At 30.1% G+C, this 18,191-nt stretch overlaps 1 long non-coding RNA gene across 2 annotated transcripts; it reads left to right on the top strand.

Annotated features, from left to right (window-relative positions):
* Nucleotides 1–286: 286 nt before the first annotated feature.
* On the top strand, nucleotides 287–16,720 carry LOC121116536 (uncharacterized). Of its 2 annotated transcripts, none has more exons than XR_005863895.2 (4): nucleotides 287–1,294; nucleotides 15,084–15,748; nucleotides 15,835–15,909; nucleotides 15,964–16,720. It is a non-coding gene; the product is annotated as an uncharacterized lncRNA (long non-coding RNA). The 2 variants fall into 2 exon arrangements; XR_005863894.2 differs by having other exon boundaries at nucleotides 15,811–15,909.
* Nucleotides 16,721–18,191: the final 1,471 nt, after the last annotated feature.

The raw sequence follows: 18,191 nt of genomic DNA, 5'->3' as shown, positions 1-18,191 counted from the left end.
TAATTGATAAATTCATAATTAATGTGTTAAATTCTACTATACTTGTTTAATAGTGTTTTTATGTATTAAATATTGATATTAGTAGTAATTAATATTTAAGAATATACATAGACTCTGATTGAAAGTTTTATCACTTTGATTAGGTTTAATTATCAAGTTGTTTTCTTAGTTATTAACTTATTGTTTTCCACCATCTCATATACAGTGACTGTGCCAAATTATCTTTACATAATATTATTATATGGAAGGTTGTGAGATATTATGTTTAAACTCTGGTTGCGTCGAAACTAGATCAAAACAAATAGTTTTTTGTTAACCACAATGGGAGCCAAGAGAGGCTATAATTAAGGAGTTCCGGAAAAGCAAATCTCGACAAGCCATCTTGAGAAATCTGAGGAGTCTGGAGGTCACCCCCATGCTCATCAAAAGAACCATTGAGAAGTACGAGGAGACTCAATCGATTAAGGATAGACACAGATAAAGGCAGTCCAAGGTGAAAAAGGAATCCCAGAGTCATCTAGGCAGTGAAAGAAAGGCTTGCAAGAAATCCCAGGAGGAACCTCACCAAGATGGCCAAAGGTTTCAACATGGGTGTAACAGTAAAAAACCATATTTAAGATGACCTTGGGATATATTACCTACAAATTGAAGAGGCAACAGCACCAATTAAGAAAGTTCGAAGCTATAGGACTTGAGATAAGCAATATCATTCTTTAGAAGCTGAGGACTGGCACGTCTCCCAATATTGTGTTCAAAGATGAGAAGATTTCCACTGTGGAACAGGCTTTTAACCCCAAAAATGATAGGATTCTGGCCAAAAAAGTTGAGCTGGGTAATTATGGAGTCAACAGAGTGCAGAAGCCACATTCTGTGATGTATTGTGCGCCCGTGACTGAGACAAGGAGGTCTTCCTTGGTATTTGTGCCTGCAGGGGAGAAGATCAATAGTAAGGAGTACATCTCTACCATCATGGAGGAACATCTTTTTCTTGGACCCAATAGCACTTCCAGAATGAGCCATATACCTTCCAACAGGATGGTGCCCGTCTTACACGTCCAGAGAGACGTAGTAGTTTGAGTGGCTTCTTGGAAAAGATCTTCAGGCCCCTCCATCTTTTATATTTTTATAAATTAATCCATGTGGGTCATTCTCGAGAGTAGAGCCTGTGTGACCTTCAGCAAGAATGTGAACGACTTGAAGGCCATAATGGTGGCTGTCTGGTATTCCATCCTAGAGGACATTGTACGTGCAGCATTAGAGTCCTTTCCAGAGAGACTACCTACCATGGTTTAAGGTAAGGCTGACCATTTTGAATTAAAGTTATCTCACATGCTTTGGAAATGTTTTGACCTATGTCTATAATTATTTGCAAATTATGTAATAAGTTATATCACTAGTACTTTAATAAACATTTAACAGAACTTTCCGTGGACCCTGTAAAAGAATAATGAAATGGGCCAAAAATGGTTGTGAATCTAATCTCTATATTAAAGTCTATTGTAAACGTCTCTAATTATTATTATTTAAAAAAAATATTATTTTAGAGCTTACAAAAATAAAATCTAGGTATATATTATACCAGTAGTTCTCAAATGGGTGTACACGTACCACTTGGGGTACTGGGAGGCACTCCATGGGGTACTTGAGATTTTAAAAGAATATTTTACAAGTGGTGCATAACTCAGGGATGAGCTGGAGGGCTGTAGGCCACCCCACGAAAAAAAGAATTTTTGGTTTTTACTAAAAAATTTAATATTTGTTTTTTTCAAAAAAATAATTAATTGAAATTTTTCTTCAAAAAATTTAAATTTTTAAATTTTTTTTTTTAAATTTAAAAATTAGATTTTTTTTTTTTTAAATTTAATAATTTCAATTTTTCTCCAGAAATTTTTAAATAAAAAAATTTCATACTTTCTATTTTTGAGAAAAGCTATTGATTTTTGAAAGGAATTTTTTTTTTTGTATTAACAGCCGTAAATTTTTGAAATTCCTTTCAATTTTTTTTTTTTTTTGCAACAAATAGGAAGTTGAAAATATTTTGTGCTGGTATGTGGGTACTTTGGTTAAATAAATATGTTACAAGTAGTACATCACTAAAAAAGTTTGAGAATCCGTGTATTATACTATTGGAACATTTATATTGAAGGCTTTCAATATTACATGAAATATAAACAATAGTTTGAAAGCATTATTTTCCTCAAAATGTACTACAAATAAGTGAATATTAGCATACGCATACTTCTCTTTTAGTTAGAAAATATCTTAGTGTTTTTAAGAAAAAGTCGATTCTTCTATTCTTCATACGAAAAAAGTACTATTTTATTAAAACTACATATTCTTAACGATCAGCATCAGAAAACAAAGACACAAGAGCACAAAAGTTTTTGTACGTACAATATTTTCAAAATGAAGACAATAGTAAAAATATCTGAAAGTATATGTAGAATAAAAAATGTATATTTTATCAGGAGCTTTTCTTTACTTGTAGGCAATAAAAATAACAACAATCACAGCAAAACAAAAACCATTTGTTTTTCTGCAATACAAAATTGGGTTTTATTTTGGTTTGAAAGTATGTTTAATCAACTAAGGACAATGTAGTCATGCTCTTGATTTTTCTCATAATTTATTTCAATCTTACTAAAGATTTAGAAATATTCAACATACCAAAAGTAAAATAATTTACAGTGTTAAATCAACTAATGTTGTGATTCGGACTAATAATTATAGACGTGACTGAAAGGGTTATTATTTTGGTGGACTGAGCACATTTATTCATTGAATCATCCGTTTTTAAACATACTTTTTTATGTAACGGGTGGTTCTTCGAAATCTGAACAATTACTCATTCAAAATTCCATTAAAACTATCAAAAAAGTGGACGGAAAGATACTTATATGGGTAGAGAGGCCTCTTTGACAACAGCAATGAAAGAAACCCATCTCTTCAGCTGCAAGGCTCTTTGGAATGAGTCTTTTGAAATGTTTTTTCCACTTTCAGCCCCTCTAAAGCCCTGATGCCAAACCCCTGTACCACACCTTTTGGGTGCATGTCGAGGGGAAGGCCTGCGGTGTCTGTCATCCAATCACTGAGGATCTGTGATTTCACTTATCAGCTAGCAATGGTACACCATTATAAAGGACTACATCTACAGCGGGTGTCAGGCCTTCTGCCGCCAACCCGCGGTCGTGGGTGGCTACATTAATAGTTAAAAGAGTTCAGACACACATCTATTTATAGTATTAATTTTGTTGTCATTCAATTAATAATTTATTTAATTATACCTTGTCGAAGTTTAAACTTCAGTGTTCATATTTAAAAGGACCATTTTAGTTTTTTTTACAGCTCTAACAATTTTGCCCATACATTACAGTTTCTCTTTTTATCCTTTTTTTTAAAAGACAGCGTTAGTTTATAAAATTTAAAGATGAAATCCAAATATGATATCCATTTAAGCACTAATTTGCACATTCTTGGATGCAAAAAACTAGTACTCGATAATTGCGAATCGACTTAGGCTAGAAGCCAAATTTGGAAGACTTGCAACTCGACTTGATTGAACAATAAATGACTCGAAACTTAACAAGGAGTCGAAAATATTTTCAATGTTTTTACAGGATATAAAGTACTCTTTAAACTCTCAGATCTCTTGATGACCCTCATGGACTTGAAGGGATTGGCCTGAGCTGTTTCCTTTAACTCCTCTGAGTTAAGTTTGCCATTTTTTTTCTTCCCGTCAAACGTTTTGGACTTTCTGATGGCATAGTTAGAGACACCCAATAGCATTTAGGTGCGAATGAAAATTCGTGGATCACGTTTAAGTGTTATTTTCTCGACTTGTACGTAAGCTTTGGAGCTCCGATTTTTTATTTTATTTTTTATTGTAACTAATTGTTTATGCTTTAATGTATCGAAATATGAATTAATTTAAATCACTCAACCTCCATTAATTAATTAGTATTCAAAGTTCAATCGACCCCCCAGTAGGGCGATCAACTGTTCTTTTTTGTACGGAAATGACTTATTTTTACATCTTGTCGAGAATTTTTATACAATTTTATGAAATTTTAGACTTTTTATGGATTTTGTTAATTTGAATATCGACTTTAAAAAAAAATCAATATAATAGTAAATAAACATTGTAACCCAAATAATACTCATAAACAAAAAACTAAAATTTTATTGAATTTTTTTTTTTTTTTTTAATTTTACTTATTTCAAAATATTAACTATTTAGTATTTTTGAGAAAAACAAACCCACATCGTCTAATAGATCTATTATAAAATTGTGTCCTCTGGCATTAGAAGAATTTATTGTACAGTAACAAAACAATAAGTAAGATCATAAAACGATAATACTCAGGGAATAAATGTAAACCCTCACACTTATCAATGTACTCTAAATGAAACTGAATAAAAATTCCCCATTCTTCTCATCTCTATTAATACACTTTACATCCTTCTTTGTCGTTAAAAATTAGCAAGATCGACTCTTTTAATAAATTAAAAGTATAAATAGTAATTGTAGCCTTTACTTGACAATACTAAACCTAAAGATGTCCAAAACCCTCAAATTTTCATATACAAAATTTGTTTTTAACATTAATTACATTATTGTAAACTTTTTATTATTCACTCATGCAATAGTCCAACGCCTAACACTAAAATAAAAAACGTGCAACCTAAATATCTCTCTACCCTATTACCTTGTCTCTAAATTCTAGTTCCTCCTCCTAAAACCGATATGTCCTTTTCTTTAGAAATCAAAATATGTTGACCCAAATGTAGTGATACTGTAAATTATTAAATATTAAGTAATTGCAATACTAATTGAATATTGTAAAAATATGTATTTTATGTAGTGTTCACTTTGTAATTATAAAACTTAAAGATGAACGTTTTAATTATTTTATTAAGTTTTAATAAGGATATGAGATGCTTATTTTCAAATTAGATCTTTTTTTTTAAATATGAACATGACTCTCTTTTTCTGAAAAATATAAATATTTGTAATATACATATTATTTATTTGGTGTTTTTATCAATTAACTTATTTTGATTTAAAGGATCTGACACTACATGATATGCATGATTTTTTTTTTTAAATGTGAAAACAATTAAATATTCTTCACATACTTACCAATTATTTTTTTTTCTGTTGATTTTCTATTTCGTTTTTTATAATGGTACTTCGGGTGGACAAAAAAGCTCGTAGTGGCAGTCGATACTTGCTAAATGAGGACTGAACATGGTTGTTCCATTACCCAGTTTTGGTAACAGGCACTTAAAATAAAAAATTTGGGTCCTGGAAAGGATATAAGATACAAACTTTGCCGTAGCTACCTTATCCGTAGAGTGGGTTGTACCACAAGTTCCTGAAGGGGCCCTGAAAACTAAGGTTACTTAAGACATGGGTTTTCAATTTGAGCGCCTTGAGGGGAGGCTAGGGGGTCAGGAAGATGGAGAATTGAGGAATTTTTATAGTCTACACATGTTTCTTAGCTAAAAATGTATATGTGTAGGGGGGCCTTGGCATAGTAAGGTTTGGGAAACACTGACTTAAGAAATATTATAGGGACGGACAAGCTTAGTAACAGGCTCATACCCATAATCTACCCACTCCTTCCCTCTTCTATTTATATCCTCGGGCTCATAAAACCACTTTTGCAGATCCATAAGGAGCTCTTAGGTATTTGGAACTCAAATAATAAAGAAGAGTTACATGGAGGGACACTATGTAACAAAACTATAATCGGAACCTTTCATTTACATTTAAATATTGTAGATGGAATATTAAAAGCTTATAAATTTCCCAAAACGAAAATATGAGATCAGAGACTTATCCTTGGTTAGAAATTATTGTTTCAAGTTCAAGAATCTGAACCTATTGAACCGCTAGACCGTTAAAGAAACGACCTTGGGACTAGATGAAGCTTTTTTAATCAGTGAGCAAGTTATTAAACCTATTATGAACATTTTCCAATTTAAAACTGATAACTGCTGATCACAGTCAACTATAATATATTAACTTATGACGTAAATTAAAATATAAATTTGATTGGTTAATATATTCATCACTTTTTGTGAAATATTTGTCTAGTGTATTGTTTATGTCTTTAGAGTTTTTTCCATAATTTGAGGTGTTTTTTATCTTATATTTTCTTCATAATCAAGTTATCACTCACGATAAACCAATCCATTTTAAACTCGAAATATTTAACTTCATATGCAATTAAGTTTTTGTATTGGCAATTAGTATCGGTATATTGATACATATACCACAAAAATAAGTTCAATAATTCACATGTTCTGATGTTACTAAATATGTCATTTGAAGATTGCCCACTTTTTGTAATTATAATCTAAATTTTATTTTAAAAAGGTATTATCCTAATAATTTTATTCCTGAAGAGAGAACAACTAGTATAAAGTGATAACTAGTGTTTGAAAGATAAAGAGAATGTTTTGTGGAGTTGAAAGTGTAAGTCCTTGTTGTTTGTACTTGGAGTGGAATTGAGGATCGACTTCTTTGTAATTTCTGTCTTTATTATTGCTGGATACGGAGTGGGTTCGTGTTTATTTACTTAATATCAAACTGTCTCGCAGCTAATGTGATGACACCTCATGACAGCTAAGCTGCTCTCTTCCCAGACATTCTTTAAACTGTTAGAGTGACGATTGTTAATTTTCGGTTTCTTTTCTTTGTTAACATAAGGTGTTTCATATAGTTTGAATCTCTGCACATGCCCTAACAGGAGCGTCCGCTGAAGTTTTGGTTGGGGCTGGAGAAGGAGACTATTTTAAAAATTTGATGACATTATAAAATGTTTGATTCTTGCTTTGTTTTATAAAGTACAATTTTTTCTATACCAGAAACTTGGGGAGAGAGGGATTTGGGGTTTTGTTACAATTTGTTTATGGCATAATAGCGTTGCAAGAACCATTTCTAATATCAAATTACAGGTGTAGAGTGTTAATTGCACTGAAATATCGGTATAACTTTTGACAATGAAGCCAAGCTCTAAACAATCTCATATTACACTTAACAGTTTTCCCCAAATGTAATAGTACACGCCCAGTTCAAACTGGATAATATTATTAATGTGTAAAATAAAAACCTTTGTGTCAATAAATAACATTCTCTTTAAAACAGCTGTATTCGTATCCAACAATACCAAACAGAAAAAGTAGACGCATATTTAAAATATGTAAAAAAATACTTATACAATATCCTTATAACCTCTCTTCTTGAAAGAATGTCTTAAAGAGTGAGAAAACATTCATTTTTAGGGGTTATGCAGATGTAAGTAAGGAATATTATTTTGGTATTTTTTATGTTATTACTATGTCAAATGTATATTCTCCCTAGAATATTAAAAAGTTATGCATACAAACACTCTAGAATGTAGGTACAATATATTAACCTATTCTATACTTATACCGTACCTGGTGTTCCAAAAGTCATGAACATCTTGACATCGGTCATTACTGGGATTTTTATATGTTATACGTAAATATGATATAATTAATTGAGATGTGAAAATAGATGAACCACTTGGGTGTAAAATATTAAAATATGATAAAAAATGTTTACCCTGAAAAAAATAAGGTTAGGGCAGACAATATTACTAGAACAAGGTTAGGCAAACAGAAAATGGCTTGGTAAGCACAGCAGATTTATTAAAAAAATATATCTCTTTCTATTGTTGATGACTTCATTGGGGCAATTCTATGATATCATTATCATAAAAGTGGTTAATGAAATATTTCTTAAGCGATACTTTACTAAACATAATGCCAAAAGTAATTTCTTAAATTTAATATATTCTGTAGAAGATCTACAGAATTGATGTTTTCTTAAGCATGGAGACAATGAGGTCTATGATTTTGATGTGAAGGGGGATCTGTGCAATGAAGTATCCTTCCATTAAAGGTGATGAATATCTACCAAGTGAGGAACGAAGAAGCAAGATCCTAAGAAAATAAAATTTTGAAATTTCAAACAGTTTTTTTTTGTACAATCATTGGGTTCTGTTTTATTTAAACAAATTTACATCGACTGTCATTATTTTCTGCTTATAACTCTCACCCATGTGTAAAGCACAACTTAAACATCCTGCACATGCGCAAAGCGTAGAGAAGTGTATACTGCATCATCCTCAAACTATAATCAAGGTTTTTGTTTTGTTTTTCTGTAGCACAAGTTCGAAAAAAAAATAATGTAAAGCCTTGCTTTTGAAAAAAGCAAATGCCCCTTTTTTATGAAAAAAATACTTTTAGAAATAGATTATAATATTACTTTATTAGAACACATTCGAGAAAAGGAATTCAAAAAAGTAATTAACAAAATACTTTCTAAAAAACCACTAAAAGATTACACATGAACCAAATTATTTATCAAATAGGACCCTTTGTTATTCTTAAAAAACCGTTAAATGTCCAATATTAATGTTTTTATATTAACTACATCAGTCGGAAAATATCAGATATCAGTTGTAAAATTTGAAAAAAATATTCAAAAAATCCTGCGCCGTACAGAAAAATCAAGCGCTGACCATGTCTAGTGTTATGAACAGGGTCTTTCATGTAAATCTGAACGATATTTAAATACAACATAAGCAATAAGGAAAGCATTTAACTGGGTTATTTCAATTTTAAAGTGAGAGGTTTAGCGTTAACTGTAACTTATTTGCGTAACTTTCAATACAAAACAAGTATTTACATGTATGGAATGAAACCTGGAGGAACACCATCCTCGAATTAGCTTGGCCTACATCAAAATGATGCTTGGGTATCTAAAAAGCACAGCCTATGACTTGTTCAACCGCCGAAAGAGGAGGGGCATATAAGTGAAAATTCCACCATGTCCTGGAGTGATAAAAATCTACTCCCAAATTCCTTTTAGCCCTAAAACGCTACTTGAAGGCATCTCTTGGGACTCAAATTAACGTTCTTGCCAAAAAGCACCAAGTATGCCGCTCAACAGTCTTCAGGGCCATAAACACTGACGTAGGATGCCTATACAAAAGATATATCCTTAATATTTAATCGATTTTGTTGTATATTTAATTTCAAAACATTTCATACAATATTTTTATTGCTTATTTATTTAATATTCAAAAGAAAATTAGAAATTAAATGAAAAATGGATTTTTTTACAACAAATCTTTTTCAGTTGTATTAAAAGGTTTATTTTTAACTTTTAGCTATAATATGGGCAAATGAAGCTTCCCAATTTGAGCCTTCATCTAACTTGGTTTAGTATGATTAGACACATTTTGTATGAACAAGTGTATCAATTGTGTACATATATGCACTTATCTTTGTCAACAGATAACAATTCTCTCAAAATTATCAAATTCACACTTTTTCACAAATTTACTCACTATTTGATTTTGATTTTAGCCCAACTTTTCGGAGCCAAACCGGAGGTCAAAAAGGCCCCTTGAAGACTGAAACTTTACAAACCTATTTTTTTTTATTAAAATACAACGAAAGATCGAATTAAGAGGTCACCTTAAAAATTGGACACTCTAGTACACACGCTAAAATAAAAATTTAGAAGAAATCGAACTTTTTGTGATCTTTTATACAAAAAAACTTTAAAACTGTACTTTGTGAACTTAAAATGTATATTGCTTTAAACATTAGAAGGCTTTAATGATCACGACATTGGCAAGTTTCCTCTTTTTACTTTGAGAATAAATTTAAAAAATATGCATTTATGGGTGATGAAAGTAATTTTGGGGGTTAGTGTTGGCCTATAAATTATTAATTTTTTTTCAAGAGTGGTTAAAAAATCATATTGCATCCGAAAAATTGTGCGCAAATTTAATTTGCTCATTTACATGAATTAGCCACCCCCTCCACCCCTAAGTTGAGTGGAGTCAAAAAATCATCAAAACTGAGTCTATAATTGTTTGAGTCGACACAACACAAATTTTAAATAACTAAACAATTTAAAAAAATTTAATTTATATTTCACCTCCTTAAATATTAATTAAATGAAAGCAAATCCATTTTTTGAAAGTCTTTTTAAACTTATCTTTTCTATAAAATTATTTATCAAAAGTTAAATTATAGTAATTTCACCTATTTTTTTGCGAGCAATTGATTTTTCTGATTAATTTTCTATTAAATATAAAATAGAATATATGGGAAAAAAATCAGTAGTGCATTTTACTACCCTATTCTATAACACAGAATAGAAAAGTCCCGGGTTTTTAAAATTATTATTCGCTTTATGTAACCGAGTCCCATTATTTTCCCATCAAGAAGCAGTATAAAATTAAAACTTGAACTTGTTTTGATCCATTGTTTTCGAAATAAACAAAAGTAGCGTCACACAAAGGAGAATAATGTACTAACTAAAGAGCATATTGTCATTTCTTTTGAACGTTGGTACTAACTGAAAATTAGAGAAATTAAATGAAAATACCATCTATGTGTGGAGCCCCGGACTTTTCAGCCCATTTGTTACATTTATTTATCGATAATATTGTCTAACTATCGTACATATGGTCAATTAACAAGTAAATTCAAGCAAACACAAACACTCGGCCCCTTATCTCAAAGGCCAGAAGATCAAAACTTGTTTAAAGAAAAGAAAGGGTAATTTCGGCACCCCCGCACCTGGCCCTCTAACTCCCCTGATTTATAGTACAAGGTCTCTTCCAATTCAAACAGCATCATCGATTACTTGAAGAATAACAAATGAATACTTTTGATTTGATATTAAATCATTAAATATAAGATAATGTGCTTCATTGCAATATTACTTATTAACTTTAAAAAAATATATTTCTATTGTTAACCATGTCCTTGTTTTTGGCCTCACATGACCTTGGAGGTCATTTTGATATTGAATAATCTCCTATTAAATTTTCATTGCAATATTTTTTGTTTCACACATTCTTTTGATTTATTTTATAGAACACGACTATACAGATTTTTTCCTCAAAAAAAGGTATAAAAAAGGTAATTAAGTTTATGGTCATCAAAATCTGCAGTCTTTTGTTAACCTAAGTAAAAAATGTTTCTAAATTTTTGTAGATATCAGGAGCAATTCTTTGGCTGTGATACGCATATGAATAGATGGATAGGCAAAAAGGCTACATTTTATTTAAATACTTGTATCGTTCTTTTAGACAATTAAACAATGTTTTATTATAAATATTATTGGAAAACTTTTGATAAAAAGTTAACTTAACTAAATTTGTTCATTTTACTAACAAGTTGTAATGAGTAGTATACGGATAATATTAAGACAAAATCATCTTTTTTACAAAAATATGTAAAATTTTAAAACTTTAGTACCATTAAGCTACCCCTGAATATTCATAGAAATTGTTCAAGCATTGTTAATTATATTTTTTTATCAAAAGGAACGCATTGGAACCATCAATTTTCGACTTTGTCTCAAAAAGTGATTTATGTGGCACCCTCGTACACACACCTACAATATTTCATTAATATTTATGAGGTTTACATCCGGGTATTCTACATACAGTGCACCCTGTATAAAAATTCGATGGTATATGCTCACCCCTACAATATTTCATTTATATAATTACATTATTATTTCTTAGATTGATAAATGCATTCCAGCATTCAAAATATAAAATATTTATTAAGTTTTCTTGAATGGGTCTAATCGTACAAAAATCAAATCAAATCAAGGTTCTTATTTAAATTTTAATATTTTTTCAATTCCATTATATTATAGCTAAAACTAAAGAATAAATCTTTTTATACAACTTAAAAAGATTTGCCTCTAAAAAAGATGTCGATTTTGATTAATTTTTTTATGTTTAACTTTAATGTATCCTTCGTTTTAATGGAGTTTTATACCTTAATTCCCCTTTTGTATAAGCTGTATTCGAGATAGCTCAATAATATTTCGAATACTGGATTTTTAATCAATTGCTATTATTACCTTTAATCGTTATTTCAATTTATAATATGGCATTGAATCGAAATTATATACAAAAACGTGAATAACCCAAAACAAAGCTTTAAAGGCCAGACCTATTGTATAGTAATGCTCGTGGCCTTTTGCTTAAATAAAAATAATAAATGTGAGTTTTAGCTGGTGGGCGCAAATGTTGTTGCATATTGAAATTAAACATAAATTTTGAAGGATAAAATCTCCCTTCACACCCAGAGCGACATCTGTATTCCATTACATTAAAAGATGAACGTTTAACAAACAGTACTTTCAGATACCTTCTGGGATTGAAAGAATTCTTCTTTTATACAGGTGTATTGTTAATAACATATGTATGTACAAACGTATAAACAAATTAGTATTACATTAAAAATGATTTATTTTATTTTTGGGAAAAAATTATATCCTAAGTTTTAAGCTCCTTCAGAACTTAATTTCCTCTTATGTATGTAGATTAGTGGTGGATCAGGCTCGAAAATATCGAGCGAAGTCGGGCTACATCTTCTTGGATTTCGGGCTAAAATATTAAAATCTATATGCTGAAGATAATCCAATATATAAACATGCGTGTTAAATATATTTAAACATCATCACGTATACACTTTTTTTTATGATGATGGAAAGTACTAGTACAATTCGATGAACGGTCTTGATTGTTTGTGTTGTCGTCCTGAAAAGAAAGAGTACCCAAGATCCATTGTCCTTAATTTAAAAAAGAAAATAACGTTTTATGTCTAATATAATTAAAATAATAATAATTATGTCAATCGTGTGTATTTATAGCTGGCCCGTCCTTTTTTTTTGGGGGGCGGATTGGAAATTTGAGTAATGAATTTTCAATTCCTTGTCATTATTTTTATTATTTCTTTTTAAAAATTTGTACATTACAATGTATCTAATAAAAAAAAATTCACCACATAATTTGTAATAAATGTTATCTTCTACTACGTTTATTTTTGTCAGTATTTATTTTTTTCTACCCCCGCTACACGCACAGGTAGTAAGTGTACTCCTGTTCCATCTTGAGTGTATTCTTCTTTTCCTGCACAGGAAACGCAACGCCTTGCATGATGTGATGACTGATGTGTTTTCTCACCCTCCCACACGCTCGAAGATGTCTTAGATAATAGACAAGCAAAATATTGTAAAATTATATGAAAATAAAAGGAGACAATAAAACAAATACGAAAAGAGATTAATTAATATACATAAAAGCAGAGATCTTCCCTTATTGTTTGATAACACTGGATCCACTTTCTTTAAAAGAGTCAAGCTCTATTAGCAATCTCTTAACTAATTTTCCAATCCCTACACGCACGGATTGATCGTTGACTTTTGCCAAATATATTATAACCGGAGCTTCGCCTATGATCCTCCTCAATATTTGCTTGTTGTAGATTCGTGTGCCCTCAAGAAAGAAAAAGATTAATCTCGAGGATTTATTACAGAATTATAATTGTAAGTCCATTTTTGGCTCAGGGTAGAATTGAGGATCAACATCCAAGTAATTCTTGCCAATGTCCTTGATTATTTCCTTATCTCACTCCTACCTTTTCACAGGTGAAGAGGGCTGATCAAATTAAACGTAATGACAGCTAAACTGCTCTCCTTCAAAATATCAGGATTACCATATTGATTTTCGGGTTTCCCGAAAATACACCCATTTTCATCACAAGTAATGAATGTTATTATTCATATTTGTGTGTATAACATTTATGAATAAATAGTGTATAACGTATACTTAAGCTTATTTTTCCTTAGGTGTCAAATATATAATATGTTTTTTATTCAAAATGAATATATAGGATTAAATTTGATTTTAGTTTTATTTAAAAGAATGCATTTTTATGAAAAAAGTTATGATTTTGCATATATTCATCGGTTTGTAAATATAAAAGTATGTAGATTTTCTGTCCCTTTGCTCATTCATAATTTTGCAAAACTTCAATAAATGGCATGTAGTCTCTAAAGACAATTTATTTCAATTGGGCTTGAGCGTTTTTTACTTAGTTCTAGGTAATTTTCCAACGAACAAATTTAGCTAGAGGTAATTTTGCCCCCTATATTTTTAGAAAAAGAAGAAAACAGAAAGTAATATCCTTATTAGCCTGTTTTTCTTTTATTTTTAATCCATCATTTTTTGGGATTTCAAAAATTATCCCAAAATGGAAGAACTGCTATAAATACCACGTGATGTTGATAAAAAATTACAACTACAACAAATATTATAGTTTTACAATTGAATTAACACCACTTAAGTTCAATAATGGGAGTTTCTTATCAGAAATTCACGGCTTACTTTTATTATTTTGCAAACTTTTGCTCCAAAAAGTGGAACCGTCTTGGAGCAAAATAATACAACTCCCGGAAAGAAAATTTTATTTAACCCTTTATTAGTGAACATCCTTTTTCCCACGCAGTTATTGAATGCGGTAAAAAGACAAAACCAACTTATTTATCAACATGATAACCAATTGATCATCAAAATTACGTCGTTTTTTATTTAACTATTTCATCCATTTTTCACTCGTAAATAGCAATTAAAATACTTTAATAAATAAATAAGGCATAGAGAAAAAATAAATTTTTGTTTCAAAATAAGCGTAAAAAAAATGATTTTTGGGTTTCAACGCGATATAATTTGTAATTCTTATAAAAAAGATTCTGTAAATTAGACATTACTGTATGTGAGTTTTTGGAAATCAAACTAGTACACATCACTTTTGGTGAGGTTGTGTGTACTATGAATTAATAATTAACTAAACATAATTTGTTTTTAAAGTCACACAACAGTATGCCTTAGTACTCTAATTGAAATAGAGAAGGATCCAAGAGTAAAAGACAAAGGAACGACTTTTAAGCAAAACGGTTAAATAAACTCACTTAATCTAGATTAATTATTGTGAAATATACGATTAAATCATGAAATGGACATTTTTTAGATAAATAAAGAATGGGATATAACTTAATTAAATATTTCAGAAGCCTGCTGAAAGGTATAAGCTATAAAATGTAGATTTAAAGGAATAAGAAGCATTTTTTTAAATCTCCGTTAGTGGTCCATTTAAATCTTAGCACTTACTAATTCAATAATTACTGAAGTGATTGAAATTAATTTATTTTCAATATATTTCAGTATAAGCAATTCAAAGCAAATATGAGCTCTCTAGCTTACGTACAAGTTGAGAAAATGAAACTAGAACGTGAATAACGAATTTCCATTATCGAACACCTTCTACGCCGTCAGCAACTTCAAAACGTAGGAGAGAGAAAAAATATCTGTCAAAAAGGCCAAACTGGACCCGGAGGAGGTAGAATAATAGCCAGGTCAATTCTCTCAAGTCCATGAGGACCCATGGAAGAGATCTCAGGATTTCACATCGCTCCACTTTCGAGACAAGCAATGAAAGAAACTCATTTCCTCCGTTGCAAGACTCTTTCAAGTCCCCTACAGTCCCCAACACCTTCGACTACACCTTTTGGTTGCATGTCGATGAGAAGTCCTGCATTATCAATCATCAAAACACCGATGCCATCAAAGCCACTGTCAGCCAGAACTGGACCACCATGAAAATATTAAGAATATAAACAATAACTATCTGACAAATCCTTCGTGTTACTCACCGTTTTTTTTGATGAGCACATTCAATTCTCTCCTCAAGAATGAAAGAAAGATCCTAACAGCTAGAGGAAAAAAATAATAATATGACGTTATGACTCGTGAGCTTAGGAGTACTTTAGCTCTCTAAGTGCTACCTGGCTCACCTTAACTACAAATATAGCAAACATGCAAAACGCTAGGTATTACATGACGGTTTTTCATTCATACATATATACAGATAAACTTTGCTATATTAATATAGATTTGTATTTACTGGAATTTGTAGGGTTATTTAAAGAATAAAGTCGATTGATTCATCAATTATCGAGGGGAACTCCATATAGGCTGGTCTCTTAGGCTGGTATGTGTAGATATAAAGTATGTATTTTAATTAATGTATTCTTTATTTTATGAGGACTTGAAATGGACCCAATAAAAAGAAACCAAGGATTTGGATTTGTGAGCAAAGACATGACATGGAAATTGGATTTGCAGCATAAAGACATCGTCCCACCTTTACTAATAAAACATATTCTCTCATTTTTTTAAATCCCGTACTTTTATCATCAGGTCTTTACATTTTGTTTCAGTTCTTAATCTATAGAATAAAGATATCTACATATTCTAATAACATATATATTAAATATAAAGCTTATTTTCAACGTTGTTAAGGGGAGAAATGAAGACATTAACTTTATTGACCGTAAAATTAAATGATTTTTCATTACATTAATAACTATTAAGTCTTATTTAATGAAACACATATAAATTTAATTATATATACAATGATATGTATGTTGAAACGTTTGATCCATGGTACATTGGTACGTAGTAGTGACTTTTTAATTGTCCAATTTTAATGCAGAAAACAAAATATATATAGAAAAAACCCCATTAAATAGTGAATCTCCCTTTTCGCAATCTATCTATATAATTACGTTCATAGATAAAAAAACCTTGCATCAAAAGGATTAAAATGAATAATAATATCTTCTCATAATATGTGTTTGACCTGAATTGCTTTCCATTTTTAATATTTTGCTGAATCACCATGTCAAGGATTGCAACTTTTGTAGAGGAAAAATACAGTTTTATGTCTGGAAAAGGAAAAACGGTTGGTAACATTTATCATTCTTTTTAAAAATACTGTTTATTCTATTATAGATTGTTTTGTGTTAAACATAAACTATAATAGATAATTTCATATTTTTATTATATTACAAACGTATAATATTATTATTATATTAACTTAATAATTAAAAAGGGAATGCGCGTTCAATGACGTCATGATGGATGACTTTACTTTTTTTAAAGTACAAATAAATGGGATTAGACAAGACTAAACTGAAGCAACGTAGCTTAGCGGACAACGCATCCGGGAAAAATTATTCTCTTGAACTCAATGTGCATAGGCTCAATTTACGGCCACTCCTAGATAATAAGATATATAATATAAATAAAACTGATCGAAAAGTATAGAAAAAACGGTTGTTGTGGGTGCTTTTTTTTCTTTTGTGTTTTTAAAAGTCAAATCATTTCTTTGATTATGTCTCCCTCTATTAAGTATCTATTGTTTACATCCTATCTTAGTGCAACATTATTAATGTATTAATAATTTCTATGTTTTATCATTTGTCATTATAAACTTACTGATTTTCTACTTATCAATTCTAATAAAATTTATAACTAATATATTATATCTATAGTTTATCATTTTTTATTTCTGTGTTTCAATTTACCCATAGTAATTTATTATAACTTGAATTCTTGAGTGTTGGAGGATCATTTTTCTATTAAGGTTATGTAAAGATGTAGAGCGGGCATTTTTACCTACTCTTTATAAAAATACTTCTTTGAACTTACAATTTCATGCCATTACTATTCATTATACTCTTGAACCATTAAATTTGTTGATATTAAATTCTTAATTTATCTAAATAATGTCTTATTTAAGGATTTAATCGTAGATTTAGCCATTTTAATTCGAGGTTTATTAAATTTAATTAAGTATTTTGCTTTGAAAGTCGTTTTTTTTTTGTTTTTCCTTTTGATTCCTTGGTTCTAATTTTTCTCGATGACTTAAATTAATAAGTACTTTTATCATTTTAATAGATATTTACGATTGAAAAACAAAATTTAAATGGAGTAATTATTTTTTTAGTTTTAGGGGGTTCTTTTTACCTCGATCACTACAACGTTTTAAAATTTTGTTTACTACCGGAGGGTTAAGTAAGTCATCCTACAGCTTATTTAGAAAAATGCGATTATACATGAACTTTACCTAAGTCTTTTGGAAGCTCTCTCAGGATAATCTACACTCTTCCTCATGCAGTTGCATTTTCCATGCTCATATAGATTAAAACAGCAAGAATAAATGATATTTGCGTAAAAATATACCTTGTAGCATGAATATTATTAGAGACTTTCTAAGTCTCAGTTACAATAACAGTAAATTTTAGATAAATTTCAGTGACAAGTGACGATACAAGAGAAGTCGGATACATCCCAAATATCTACCCCGTAAAGTTAATTTAATAATAACGTTTGTATGGTTATTAAAAGATTGAATGTGTGGTTGTATGGTTGCTATTTATTGTAATAAGGAAATGCAGGGGGCGGGAGATTTAATCTGTGTGACAATCA

Source organism: Lepeophtheirus salmonis, chromosome 4 (genome assembly GCF_016086655.4).
Source record: "Lepeophtheirus salmonis chromosome 4, UVic_Lsal_1.4, whole genome shotgun sequence".
Classification (NCBI taxonomy): Eukaryota; Metazoa; Arthropoda; class Copepoda; order Siphonostomatoida; family Caligidae; genus Lepeophtheirus; species Lepeophtheirus salmonis.
Note: the sequence above shows the minus strand (reverse complement) of the source record. Positions and strands in the feature narration are given on the sequence as shown.